General features: G+C 40.8%; 2 pseudogenes; one reads left to right on the plus strand and one right to left on the minus strand.

The window, feature by feature from the left end:
- Positions 1-7,402: 7,402 nt before the first annotated feature.
- On the minus strand, positions 7,403-8,612 carry LOC100580558 (annotated as a pseudogene).
- A 1,318-nt stretch (positions 8,613-9,930) lies between these two features.
- LOC100588566 lies at positions 9,931-11,036 on the plus strand (annotated as a pseudogene).
- The last annotated feature ends 2,323 nt before the right edge of the window (positions 11,037-13,359 follow it).

Raw genomic sequence — 13,359 nt, forward strand, 5'->3', positions numbered from 1 at the left:
GGACAAAAAAAATTCTTTTTCTTTAAACCTGATCATGTCTGTCCTCATAACTGCACGTTAAACCCATCTGTTACCATCAATGCAACCCCACCCTGAGCAGTTGTTCACTCTTCTCTTCCCTCGTTCTCTGCACCCCATGTGCCTCCATACCCCAGCCTCAGGCCTTTCTATACCATTTCCTATTCGGGGCACATAGTTTTTGTTAAACTTTGGTACTGTCCTTTGAGAATCTGCAATGTGGTTTGGATATGGCACTTTTTATCAGGATGTCACATCAGAGTTGATAATTCAAAGTAATATTGTTCTTTTTCCTGCCAAAGTCAGCTCCTCCTTTCCACTGCACTTTCCTGCCAATGCCACCACTCTTTCTCCTGTTGTGTAGGGAGAACACAGGTCACCTCCCTGGCATGAGATGTGCAGGTGCTCAATAAAGATTTGTTGAATACATGAATGAAGGTTCTTAGAGTACACCCTTGTAACTGGACTGATCATTATGTAGACGTAAGTTTTATTCTCTAAAAGGGGTGAGTGAGAGTTTATGCCAAGATTGTAAGCACCTCTCAGGGCAGACTCTGGATGTATATTACAGAACTGCTGAACTTGTGGAATGTGCATATTTATGCTGAAAATATTTAATGCCATATGTGCAAGACTTTTGCCAACTGGAATCTGAACATCAACAACTTTCAAGGGCTTATTCTACCTTCTCAGCACAAAAATACTTTTTATGAATGCACATATTTATGTGCAAAAGTACAGAAAATTGACTTTCAAATATACAAGAAATTCATTTTAGCAATTGGCCCTGGGGACCTAGAAGGAGAATGAGATTGGGGTGGTAGGAGTGGAACATTAGCTAATAACACTTTATTTTATTGAAAATAATTACTGAAAACCAATACAATAAAATATTAACATGTTAATTGATTATAGTGCTTATATTCTTCTTTAAATGTTTTAATATCTTTACAACTCCATTTTTGCTTTTGTTAAGGAAGTCACAGTTTAATTGGCAGTATATCTATAATGGTACATGAAATAATATCTGATTTCTAAATATTGACATCCTACCTTAGATGACATATATTAACCATTAAGCTTTGATATTACACTATAAAATTAATTGAAGAAAGCCACCCATCTTTGTTTCTTTTTTTTTTGTTATTATGTGCCCCAAAGGATGTACAGGAATTTTTTTTCTAGGCTTTGATCATTTTAAATAAAATCAGAATTTTTTAAAGTTCAGTTAACACTCAGCTGTGAACCCTAAGGTACTGGGGTCTTTTTCAATGGAAGATGTTTAAGCATCATTCCAAACTATTCTATGCTAATTGATCTATTGATAATTTATAATTTATTATGAAATACATTAAATTTCTTAAAAACAAAAAGCAAAGAAGCAAAAGCAAACATTTATTACAATTTAAATAAAGGAATTAGCAGTTGAAAACCAGAAAACCTATTCTGAGCATCCATACTTCTTGGCAACCAAAACAATCAATGAAATCAATGCATTGGGTTAAACAGTTCCCAATTTTTCACTATGTTACCTGGAGAAAAAAAACCCTGTATCATAGGGTTAAACTTTGGGAAGGATTTTCCATAAGAATCTTAATATAAAGGTTCTTGAATGACATCATGTACGAGGTAGAAACTGCTGCTATTTCAACCCCCCAAAATGCCTTGTGGGGCTCTAAGGTTATCTGTAGAATCTAGAAAGAGACACATACTCAAATTAGCTACGTCACATCAAAATTTGGAGAAGAAAAAGAAAAAGAAAAGAGATTCAAGAGATTTACTCCACCAATCAGTAATTTGGTAGTAATTTTCATGTTCATTATCAGTAAGCTGTGTGAATCCTTTTAGAGTGTTACTGTTTGAGAAAAGCAACGTTGAAGTTGCTGCTGATCTTGGTAATGCATTTGCAAGGCATGCTTATCAGCAGACTTGGATGCTGTTGGGGTTCTGTTTTTGATTTGCAATTTTTCCAAGACAGGCTTTCTGTTGCCCAGGCTGGAGTGGGTAGCTGCTGTTTCTCAATAGACAAGTCCTAGAAGTAAAGGTAATTCAATTTTCATTCACTCTTAGCTGTTCTGCTACTGGTGTTCTTCTTTGACACTGACAGGGCTGCACCTGTCTTCCAGGCGTGATGTAGTACTTGTATGGTTTGCCACTTGCAAGAAGATCCACAAGCCATTCTAAAAGTCTTTTGCTAAGTAGAGACCACTCCAGGGAGCACGAATTTTCTAATGGGTTTTTTTAGATGGTCTTCCTTAGCTCATTTTTCTCCAAGAACAAAGATATCAAGGTGTTGATTTAGCAGCAGCTCCTGAAGGACAATCCAGCTTGGTTTAAATCTTTAAAGGTTTTCATTATAATAGAAAATATAATAGCAACAGTAGCATCCCCTGTTACATTGAAATTAAATGACTACTCTTTCACTGTTGGGGTGGCAAGTATAATTTCTATCACTTTTTGGAAAGCAATACAACTTACTAAAGATCACTAACATGTTTATACTTTTTGGAACCAAAAACCTCACTGAAAAAAATTTATTCCAAGAGTATATATTTCAACAGAAAAAAAACAAGTAATATACGTGTGCATGTTTCTCCCTGTGAAAACAACAACACAGAATTTATTAAACAAGTTTTGAAATGGTTGGCTATGTGGTAACATGGAACAATGTTCTCCTATAACGTTAAAGGATAAAAGTTTGGAGAATAGAATATATTCTATGACTGCAACTATGAAAGAAAACATGGTTCTACATAGGGACAAAGATGATAAACATGCGAAAACAGGTGTTTGGTTCATGGATTATGTGTATTTTTCCTGCATTCAAATTTATCTTTATTATTGCTTTTTTATGTTTCCCCCTCCTCCCCCAAAAAATCCTGAAGATCTTGAATATGCCCCATCAGTATTTAACATTTCGTCTGAAACTGGGTCTAGATGACTCAATCTGCTCCAGTTTTTTGAACAAGATGAATAGCAAGGTTATTCTTTCCATTGCTTTTTTTTTTTCTTTTTTTAACAGCCAGAAACAGGTCTTTAATTGTACAGCTGGCTTCTTTGTTTGGGATACATTACTTTTTATCATTTTCCTGATCCTCTGCATGATTTACAGAAGCTGAGTGGGAGGCTTTAGTATTTCCATGGTCCTCCTTCTCCACTGTCATGAGATTCTTAGGTGAATTTTTTTTTAGAGCCATTATTCTCCATTTACAAAGGCAGAATACAGTGGCAGGACCTGGGACTCTGGGAAGCCAACAGCCAAGAATTCGAACTACAGCATATTATGAAACACTCAGATAAGACGTCCCCATCATATTCTATCATTGGGCAAAATAAAATGTAAACCACGTACTCAAAACAGCAAATATTGTGGGTGACAGTGACACTGGTATTCGGAAAGATGAAGAAATGCAATTAAGAAACCAGGCAAAGAAGTAAACATACTGTGTAGCTTACAAAAGACCAGCCACATTGTGTATATTTTAATATTGTTTAATGGTAACACCTAATAAAGAGAGCATTACGATTGTGTGAACTAAATTTTCAGTCATAATGTATGCTACAAACTTCACCTCCCAAGTTTAAATAGGCTACAGCGTCTTGGGAAAAATGCAAGAAGAATTATTTGATAAAGGTGATGGTTTTTCGCACCTGAAAATAATGTTTTTCTTCCAGCCTACTTGATCAACAGCCAGCAGCAACACATTGCAGATATAATTTCAAGACCTTGTGGCGTGTACTTGTCGCTACATATATAACTTACTATGGACAGAAGATCACGGAGATTTTGAATATAATTTCCCACATGACGGGAGATTAAATAGACCACATTGGAAGAAGGCAAAAAGAAGCTAGGTCTCTGGAGTAGCAAAAAGTAAACTTCAGCCAGTTCTGGAAGCAGATAAACAGCAGGAAATATACTTTTAGATGGGCTACTTTCTCAATAGTTCTTGCTTGCAAGAGCTCTAGGGAAAGTATGAGTTATTAGGTAAGAATGTAATAGAAAAGAGGCCAGCCTTGGGAAAAATTGCAATGGAAGAAAATCAGTGTCTCCTCATTTACATCTTTCTTTCTCCTCTTCCTTTGTAATGCTACCTTTCTTGGGGTATACCTTCCCCTAGAATACCCTGTGTGTCACCTCACAAGAGCCTGCTCTTGAGACTGCATTTCTAATACCTATAATGAGATGTTGTGTCAATGCCTTAACTCTCAGTGTGTGTATAGACATAGTAAGCTTTCTCTCTATGCTGTGTTTTCTCATGCAGGAATATCAGACATTAATGGACCAGTAAAGAGGACATTGGGGTGCAGAAGAGCTTTCCCAGTGTCCCGGGAGCCATTCTACCCAGCATCCTACATCATGACTGTGGATCTGCTGTGCTTAGTTTCTTTACTTGTGAAAACAGAGAAATAGTAGCACCTACCTCACAGGATTGTTCTGAAGATTAGAGGGGTTCTTTCATGGAAAGCTCTAGAGCAGTGCTTGAGACATGGTAAGTGCTCAACATGTGTTAATTATTATTATCATTATCAATATTTGATATAAAAGCCTTTCTGAAAGAAATTACACAAGAACATGATCAGTTAAAAAATATATATGAATGAAAGTATGTTTGACGCTGTCACAACACAGAGTGGCATACTGGTTAGGAACACAGACTTTTGAAGTCAACCATCTGTGCTCAAAGCCTAGTGTCACCACATGGCCATTGTGGGACACTGGGCCTCAGATTTCTAGCCTGAAAAATGGGGGAATAATGTCTGTCATATAAAGTTGCTGTAAAGATCAAACCAGCTAAGAAATGTAAAATACTCAACAGTGCCTGACACAAAATAAACGCCCAATTAATGGTAGCAGCAAGAAAAGAGCACTCTTCAACCAACATTTTACCTTCAGAAATTGGTTAAGAAGAAATGAGTGCTTGGGAACCTTCCTGTTAGAGCTGGGGAACACAAATACCCCCAAGATATGACCCAACTGAGAAATGAGGCACCAGAGTCAGCAGGTCTCAGGACTCAAGAACATGTCATAGATCTGGGGCCAAGTGGACTTCCCAATACCCCAGTCCTGAATTCACCAGATGTGCCCTTCAGTCCTTGGCTGAGCGGGACTGAGGCCTCCTCCAAAGGGAGAAATAAATGTGCATCCTGAAGAGAGATGACTCTGAAAGAGAGAGAAACCCACAGAGGTTGAGTTTCACCCGCACAACTACTTCCAAGCACATTCCTCAGGTAAGTCATTTCTCTTCCCAAGGGGAGGACTGAATGAGTCTATGGTGAGAGGCTGAAAGCTTTTCTCCTTTATTTTCCCTTATGGGAGAGGAGTGGAATTGCTATCCTGTCTGTGGGAACCTGCGTACTATGTACGTTTCCCCCAACAGTTGGCATCGACTGATTTATCTGCATGTTTCTCTATCCACAACTTCTATATGAAGAATCTAAGTGGAAATAGCCTCCAAAGTAATCTGGTAGTACCAAAGCACTATTCTAGTTTTATATGATTTTTAAATCTCTTCTTTAAATTTTTTTTGCAGACTCCATCCTAGACACAGCATACCAGAGTCTCCATAGGGCTAAGATCAGGAATCTATTCTTGAGCTCTGAACAGGAGTCTTATATAGCCAGGCAGGCAATGATCATATTTGGGGACCATTAGAAATAATCTAATGCATACGCTCTGAACTTCAAATTTTTAGTATTCTCGTTTTCTGCTCAGTAAGCTCAATTTCAACGCAGTTCACAGTTTCTCATATCCAACATGGCATTCTGCCAAGGAACTACAACTTGTATTCTCTAAACCCATCTGTTCTAAGAATGCTGGGCTGGTTATCAACTTCTAATATACCTTGCTTAAACTTTCCTCTCTCGATGTGTCCCTGACTGAACTGCAGAAGACAGAACAACTGTACTCACCATCTCTTTCTGCATATCCCATGTCTCCACAGAGGTCACGGTGTCTTCGCAAAGCTAACTGCCACGATTTTCACAGGTGACATTTTTCCTTCATGATTTTCCATTTTCTACTTGAGCATTAAAATATCAGGAAGAAAAAGAAGATAATCATATAGCAGTTGGTAAAATAAGATATCTGCCCCAGCACAGTACATACTAAGTATTCAGAATTTACAGTTATATTAGATAACTATAAATTAGATAACTATTAAAATAGTTATATTAGATAAGTAATATTTTTCTCATCTTTAAGAATTAAAAAATTAACTTTTTTAAGTGATATTCAAAAAAGGAAGATACTCATTCACATCGACCCAATTAAAACCACATTTTCTACAGCTGGATGTAACAATCCAAATCATTCACCAAAGTTGTTTAACTTTCTTAAAGTAATGCTCTAGACATTTGCTTCTTTACAAATATCTTGCAAAGCCATTATGAGGTAGAAGAAAAGTTTAAATGCACCACATTTTTCTACTCCATCGTAACTAAAATTACTACTCACAGGATGTGTATAGCTTCTGAATTTTGGTCAATCACATTTTCCACCATCAAATGAGTGTACTCTTAAGGTTCTCATTTTATCATCAGCATAATATATTTTGCTTCCAGAATGCCCAGTAAAGCTGAAATTTTTCATTTAAAGTGATAAAAAAAATTCCCCAAATATCTACTTAACAATCTTAGATCTGAGTTTTGGCAAGACAGTTTAATGCATACACAATGAAAACACTACATTTCTCACTCTCTCTCACACAAGCACAGATTAAAACCCCAAAGTTTTCACTATATTTCCTCTTTATTATACAGCTCAATTTTTAACATGCAGCTTACTTATAATCTAAAAACAATTTTAAACATGATTGTCATAAAAATATTTTAAAACAGAGATGAAATGTATAAAGGTAGACATAGATCATCCATGGTTACATCCGTTATATTTCTTTAGAAACAGAACTGTTTCTTCTCCTGTAAACAAACTTTTTTTTCACACATTTAAAACGAGGTCAGTGCTGACATAAAATTATCGCTCCACTCGCAGCCTTGTCTAGAGCCTTGCTTTAAGAAAGTTAAAGTTTGCACTGTGCTTGAGATACATGTTCTTCATCTTCACAGCCCCAGCACTCTTACTTGAGAGTATGAGTCAACAGAAGTTTGCAGGCTAAAACCATTCAATAATATCTTCGTCAATACTGGAATGGTAGTAAGTAACATTACAAAACATCAGAGGCCAAAAATGTTTCTTTGTTGGAGCCCAAGATTTTTACTTATTCTTCATTACCTGAAAATACTGCTCACTTAACCTCTTCAGGAAAAAAATATTCTGGAGATGAATAATTCCTTCATTAATGCTTCACCTAAGATGATTCCTTCACACTTATCCTCCAATGCTTTGTTGTTTTCATCCATTTGATGTAGCAGGCACCAAGAATCACCTTTCCTTTGGTGATCTGGCATAACGATCTCTTATGCTTTTTGCTAGTTGTTTGATAAATATTTTGTAAATTTTTCCAAGGTATGTATGCACTGTTTTTTGTAGTTCCAGTTCTAAAGGTTTTATTAGGGAATGAATGTTGTCATCTTAAAAGAACAATTTCTTAGTGCTTCATAAACAGCTCTAAATGCTGGTTGCTTATCATCATGGTAAACACTTCTGCTCCCATGAAGAATAAAGATTCCTTCTTCTGCTTCTTGGCAACTGCTTCCATGTAGACAATGAACTGGATGATAATTCCATTGACATGAAAAGGCGAAAAGACTTTCTGGATTAGGAAAAAACATGATATCCAACAGATCTTGATCGCCCATGTAATGTTTAGTTTGTATTCTTTAAGCCATGTCATAAGTATATCTCCTCACTGTAGTCACACAGTTGTCATATCATTCTTGAAATACTTCCTTCTCATTCGAGTCATATTCATCAACATAACTCCAGGGTTTACTCCAGTTTTTGCACAGTATGGTTGCCTAGCAAAGCGACTATACCATTTTATTTGAGGTACCTTGTGTGCTGAGGCCACTGCAGCAATTTATGTGGAATTAAATTTCTTTAGTAAAGAACAAATATGATCAACAGGTCGTAAAAAGGCTATCAGTGTGGGAGTCAACTTCTTTCAGGAATAACGGCAAGAACAATCTCTGCGAACCACATGGTTTAAGAGTTTTTCCACTGCTGCATTCTCACTTGGAAAGGTTATGGGGTATATTGTATAATTAAATATTTGCAGAAGTGACCCCTGTCACGTCTTCCTTTAAAGCTATGATGTAGCTAATCTTCAGCAAAAACCTGGAATTGAAGAGCTTTGATCCTGAAAATGATAGCTGATTTCAACATAGTTGAAGTCATAGTTTCTTCCAGTCTTTCACCACAAGCAACTACAGCTAGATGCATTTTCTCAACAGGCTGTATTTGCAGACTACACCTGTCCCACCCGCCAGGATGCGCAGCGGGACCAGAGCTGCCCACGCCTCTCATAGCACCGCATCCGCTTCCTGAGCCAGGAAGCCACTGAGGTCTGCGGCTTCCCGCCACCACCGCCTGCTGCTTCCTCCAGGGACAAGGCGAGCTGGCTGAAGGCGTAAAGGAGCCAGCAGAAGCCGCAGGCCAGACACAGCGCCACCACGTGTGGGTAGCGCCGCATCGCCCCAGCCGTGTTCCTTGGTCTCCCGACTTCCCCGCGCCCACCTGGCTAACTGGAGCAAAGGGACCATAGTTCTGGAAATTTACCCTTTTTCTCTCCATAGATTCAGCAGCAGTGTCTAAAAGAAAAAAAATTCATCAATCAATCATTTATATATACTTTAATATAAAGATAAAACACTGCGAACCAGTGGAACTGGATAGGAAGTAATTCAGTTTTACAGAACACATCTGTTTTTCAGGCTCTTTCATTAAATATAAAAGAGCCATATACATTTCTGTGAAATTCTCCTTTTACTTAAGAATTCATTATCAGCGAATTAGTTTAAGGAGGCTATTTTGTTAGAGGCTGTGGTTGCATTCGAAAATTAGAATAGGAACAATGACTTGTAAAAATTCAACATTTTATTTTATTTTTGAGATGGAGTCTCGTTCTCTTGTCCAGGCTGGAGTGCAGTGGTGTGATCTCGGCTCACTGCAACCTCCGCTTCCAGGGTTCAAGCCATTCTCCTGCCTCAGCCTCCTGAGTAGCTGGGATTACAGATTTGTGCCACCATGCCTGGCTAATTTTTGTATTTTTAGTGGAGAAGAGGTTTCACCATGTTGGCCAGGCTGGTCTCGAACTGCCAACCTCAGGTGATCCACCCGCCTCGGCCTCCCAAAGTGCTGGGAGTACAGGCATGAATCACTGCACCCGGTCAAAATTCAACATTTTAAACTACCACTTATTATATTCACTGTGTCGGTGATTTAACATATCTTTTTCGGTGGCCACAAAATTATAAAATGGATACAGAATAGTCTCTTTAAAAAATTAAGGAAGTTCTTTTTTTTCTTTTTTCTTTTTCTTTTTTTTTTTGAGGCGGAGTCTTGCTCTGTCGCCCAGCCTGCAGTGCAGTGGCGCGATCTCGGCTCACTGCAACCTCGGCCTCCCGGGCTTAAGGAATTCTCTGCTTCAGCCTCCTGAATAGCTGGGATTACAGGCACATGCCACCACGCCCAGCTAATTTTTTTGTACTTGTAGTAGAGACGAAGTTTCATCACCTTGGCCAGGCTGGTCTTGAACTCCTGACCTCGTGATCAGCCCACCTCAGCCTTCAAAAGTGCTGGGAGTATAGGAGTGAGCCACCGTGCCCGGCCGGAAGTTCTTTCTTTGTAAAAGGATTATAAATATAATTCCTACCGGCATGACACTTTTACTAATATAGGTTGACTTCTTGCTTCAAATAACCCATTCGTACATCTAAATTAATTTTGGTCAGTATGTGTGTGTGCATGTGTCTGTGTGGATATATGTGTGTGTGGATGTGTGGATGTAAATGGCAGTAAAGGGTAAAAGGGAAGGTGGAAAAAGGGAGATGGTCTAACATTTTTCACACATTTTTAAATACACAAAAGATATGTAGTAAAAACAATGGTGTACTGAAAACAAAATATTGCAAACTAGAAAAAAACTTAGCCCACGGTCTCGTCCGGTCCCGTTCCACCACGGCGCCAGCCAGGGGTAAGCTCCACGCAGTTCAACAAGGGCCCCTCCTGCAGGCTCTTGGCGGACGTCCAGAACCGGCTCCTGTCCAAATATGACCCCCAGAAGGAGGCAGAGATCCGCAGCTGGATCGAGGGACTCACCGGCCTCTCCATCGGCCCAACTTTCAGAAGGGCCTGAAGGACGGGATTATCTTACGCACAGTCACGAATAAACTGCAGCCGGGCTCAGTCCCCAAGATCAACCGCTTCAGTGTAGAACTGGTACCAGCTAGCAAACCTCTCCAACCTCCTCAAGGCGATGATGAGCTACAGCATGAACCCCGTGGACCTATTTGAGGCCAACGACCTGTTTGAGAGTGGGAACATGAAGCAGGTGCCAGTGTTTCTTCTCGCCCTGGCAGGGAAGGCCAAGACTAAGGGGCTGCAGAGCGAGGTGGACATCGGTGAGGAGTACTCGGAGAAGTAGGAGTGGAACTTCGACGATGCCACCATGAAGGCTGGCCAGTGCGTCATCAAGCTGCAGATTACCAACAAATGTGCCAGCTAGTTAGGCATGACTGTGTACGGCAGGGCACGAGGGGCATCTCTACTACCCCAAGAACCACATCCTGCCCCCCATGGACCACTCGACCATCAGCCTCCAGATACAAGCAAGTGCGCCAGCCAGGTGGGCATGGCGGCTCCCAGGACTCGGTGGCATATCTACTACACGAAGCTGGGAATCAAGTATGACAACTCTTCCATGTCCCTGAAGATGGGCTATGCAGACCGCCAACCAGAGCGGCCAGCTCTTCAGCCTGGGCCGACAGATACACTACCCCAAGTACTGCCTGGGATCACAGTGGCCCACCGGGCTCCCTCGGGCACCGGCGACTGCCCGGGGCCAGGGGAGGCTCCTGAATATCTCCCTTGCTACCAAGAGGAGACCGGCTACTGAGGCTCCCAGCACGCTCTCTCCCCACATGGTCTCCCCGTCTGGGTATTTGGGTTTTTCTGTGTTTTCATCTTTTTTTTTTAACCTGTTCAGTGCTGCCAGTCAACCGAGGGTCTGTGAGTAGCAGCGTGGGATCCGGCAGGAGGGTTTTTTTTTTTTAAATGTATTAATTTTTATTTTATTTTATTATTATACTTTAGGTTTTAGGGTACATGTGCATAATGTGCAGGTTTGTTACATATGTATCCATGTGCCATGTTGGTTTGCTGCACCCATTAACTCGTCATTTAGCATTAGGTATATCTCCTAATGCTGTCCCTCCCCTCTCCCTCCACCCCACAACAGTTCCGGGAGTGTGATGTTCCCCTTCCTGTGTCCTTGAGTTCTCATTGTTCAATTCCCACCTATGAGTGAGAACATGCGGTGTGTGGTTTTTTGTCCTTGCGATAGTTTACTGAGAATGATGTTTTCCAGTTTCATCCATGTCCCTACAAAGGACATGAACTCATCATTTTTTATGGCTGCATAGTATTCCATGGTGTATATGTGCCACATTTTCTTAATCTAGTCTATCATTGTTGGACATTTGGGCTGGTTCCAAGTCTTTGCTATTGTGAATAGTGTCCCCCTTGCTTTGGTTCCTTCGCAGGACTGAGCCACCAGGCTGTGGGGAAAGGGATCAAGGCCGTATCCCGATGCTTGTAGGGTGAGGGTCCCCACTGGCACGTCCAGGCTGTGGGCCAAGCTGTGCTGGGGACACGAGACCTGGGCATCGAGGGAACCGGTCCCCGAAGGTTTCCGGTTGCCTCTCCTCTTCCCCCTTTTGTCAGCCGATCAGTTTGTGGTTTCTGTACCCCCAAAAGTTTCAAGAAATATTAACAAAAGAAAAAAAATTTTCCCCCCAAGGAATGGGGCGGGGACAGTGGGTGCTGGGAAATCCGTCCCCTGGGAGAAGGGGTCCGGCCATGATGCTAAAATGGCTCAGGCTCCTGAGTGGCTGGATTTCCCTAGGACCCTCAGACCTACTCTGGGGCCCGGTGAGGAAGCTGAGGCCGGTACAAGTTAGTGGAATTCTGAGTTGTTAGTGTTAAGCCTGACCCCTCTCCATACTAGCTCCCCTACCCCTGTGGCCCTCAGGAGGGTTTTTTTGTTTGTTTGTTTTTGTTTTTGAGATGGACTCTCACTCTGTCCCTCAGGCTGAAGCACAGTGGAGTAATCTTGCCTCACTGCACCGGCCTCCTATGCTCAAGCCATCCTCCTGCCACAGCCTCCAGAGTAGCTGGGACTACAGGCCTGTGCCACCACACCTGGCTAATTTTTTGTATTTTTAGTAGAGACGGGATTTCAGTATGTTGGCCAGGCTGGTCTGGAACTCTTTCCCTCATGTGATCTGCCTGCCTCATCCTCCCAAAGTGTTGGGATGACAGGTGTGAACCACCGCGCCCAGCCCCTCAGTAGGTTTTAAGGAGCCCCAGCCCTCTTTCTCCCCTTCCGGGCTTGACCAGGTACACTGCTATATTTCCCCCTGCCACACGCCCCACCAAGTACTGCACAGGGCACCCCACCCAGAGACACTGCGCCATGAGATAATGTGAAATACCGACTGTGGACCAAACGCAATAAAACCTCTGTTTTTAAGAAGAAAATGAAAAGACTTAAAATTGGCATTTTAAGACTTTATATATATTATTAAATATATATTAAATATAAATGTTATACTATTTAGTGCCTCTATCTCCCAGTCTCTGGGAGAAGTTAGGAACTTAACTTTCTTAAGCCTCAATTAGTAAACACATCTGGCCTAGTCACATTGACCAACCTTTCTCCTAACGTCATCCAGTAAATTTCAGAAGCTCATGCAAAACTCTCCCACCTTTTGTTTCAACAGATATGTCAACTGATACAATTATACAACAATTGTATAACATTAGATTTAATCTCACAATCACACTCAGCTTGATTACTAACCCTTCTCCTACATCTTGCTCACCTAAATTTATCTACATTTTCTATGAACTGAATAGCTTAGAAATGTATGTCAGCTGTGTATTATAGTGTAAGTTATTTTAATTTAGAAATATGGACTTTCTTTAACTCCCATTTGCTGCCTGGGAAATACCAGTATTTTTTGAGCATGGCAAGTGTTTCCAAGCATTCAGAAGTGGAGAGTGTAGGAAATCCACTGCAGAATGAGGTCGGCTTGTCATCCTCTCAGTCTCAACTGCTCTCCCTCCCTCATCTCTCTCTGTTTCATTGATGAGTATAGAAGATCAGTCTTTTTATATGAAATGAAAATTGATGGAACTAAGGTGTTGATTTGATTATC

The sequence above is a fragment of the Nomascus leucogenys genome, chromosome 4 (genome assembly GCF_006542625.1).
Source record: "Nomascus leucogenys isolate Asia chromosome 4, Asia_NLE_v1, whole genome shotgun sequence".
NCBI lineage: Eukaryota > Metazoa > Chordata > Mammalia > Primates > Hylobatidae > Nomascus > Nomascus leucogenys.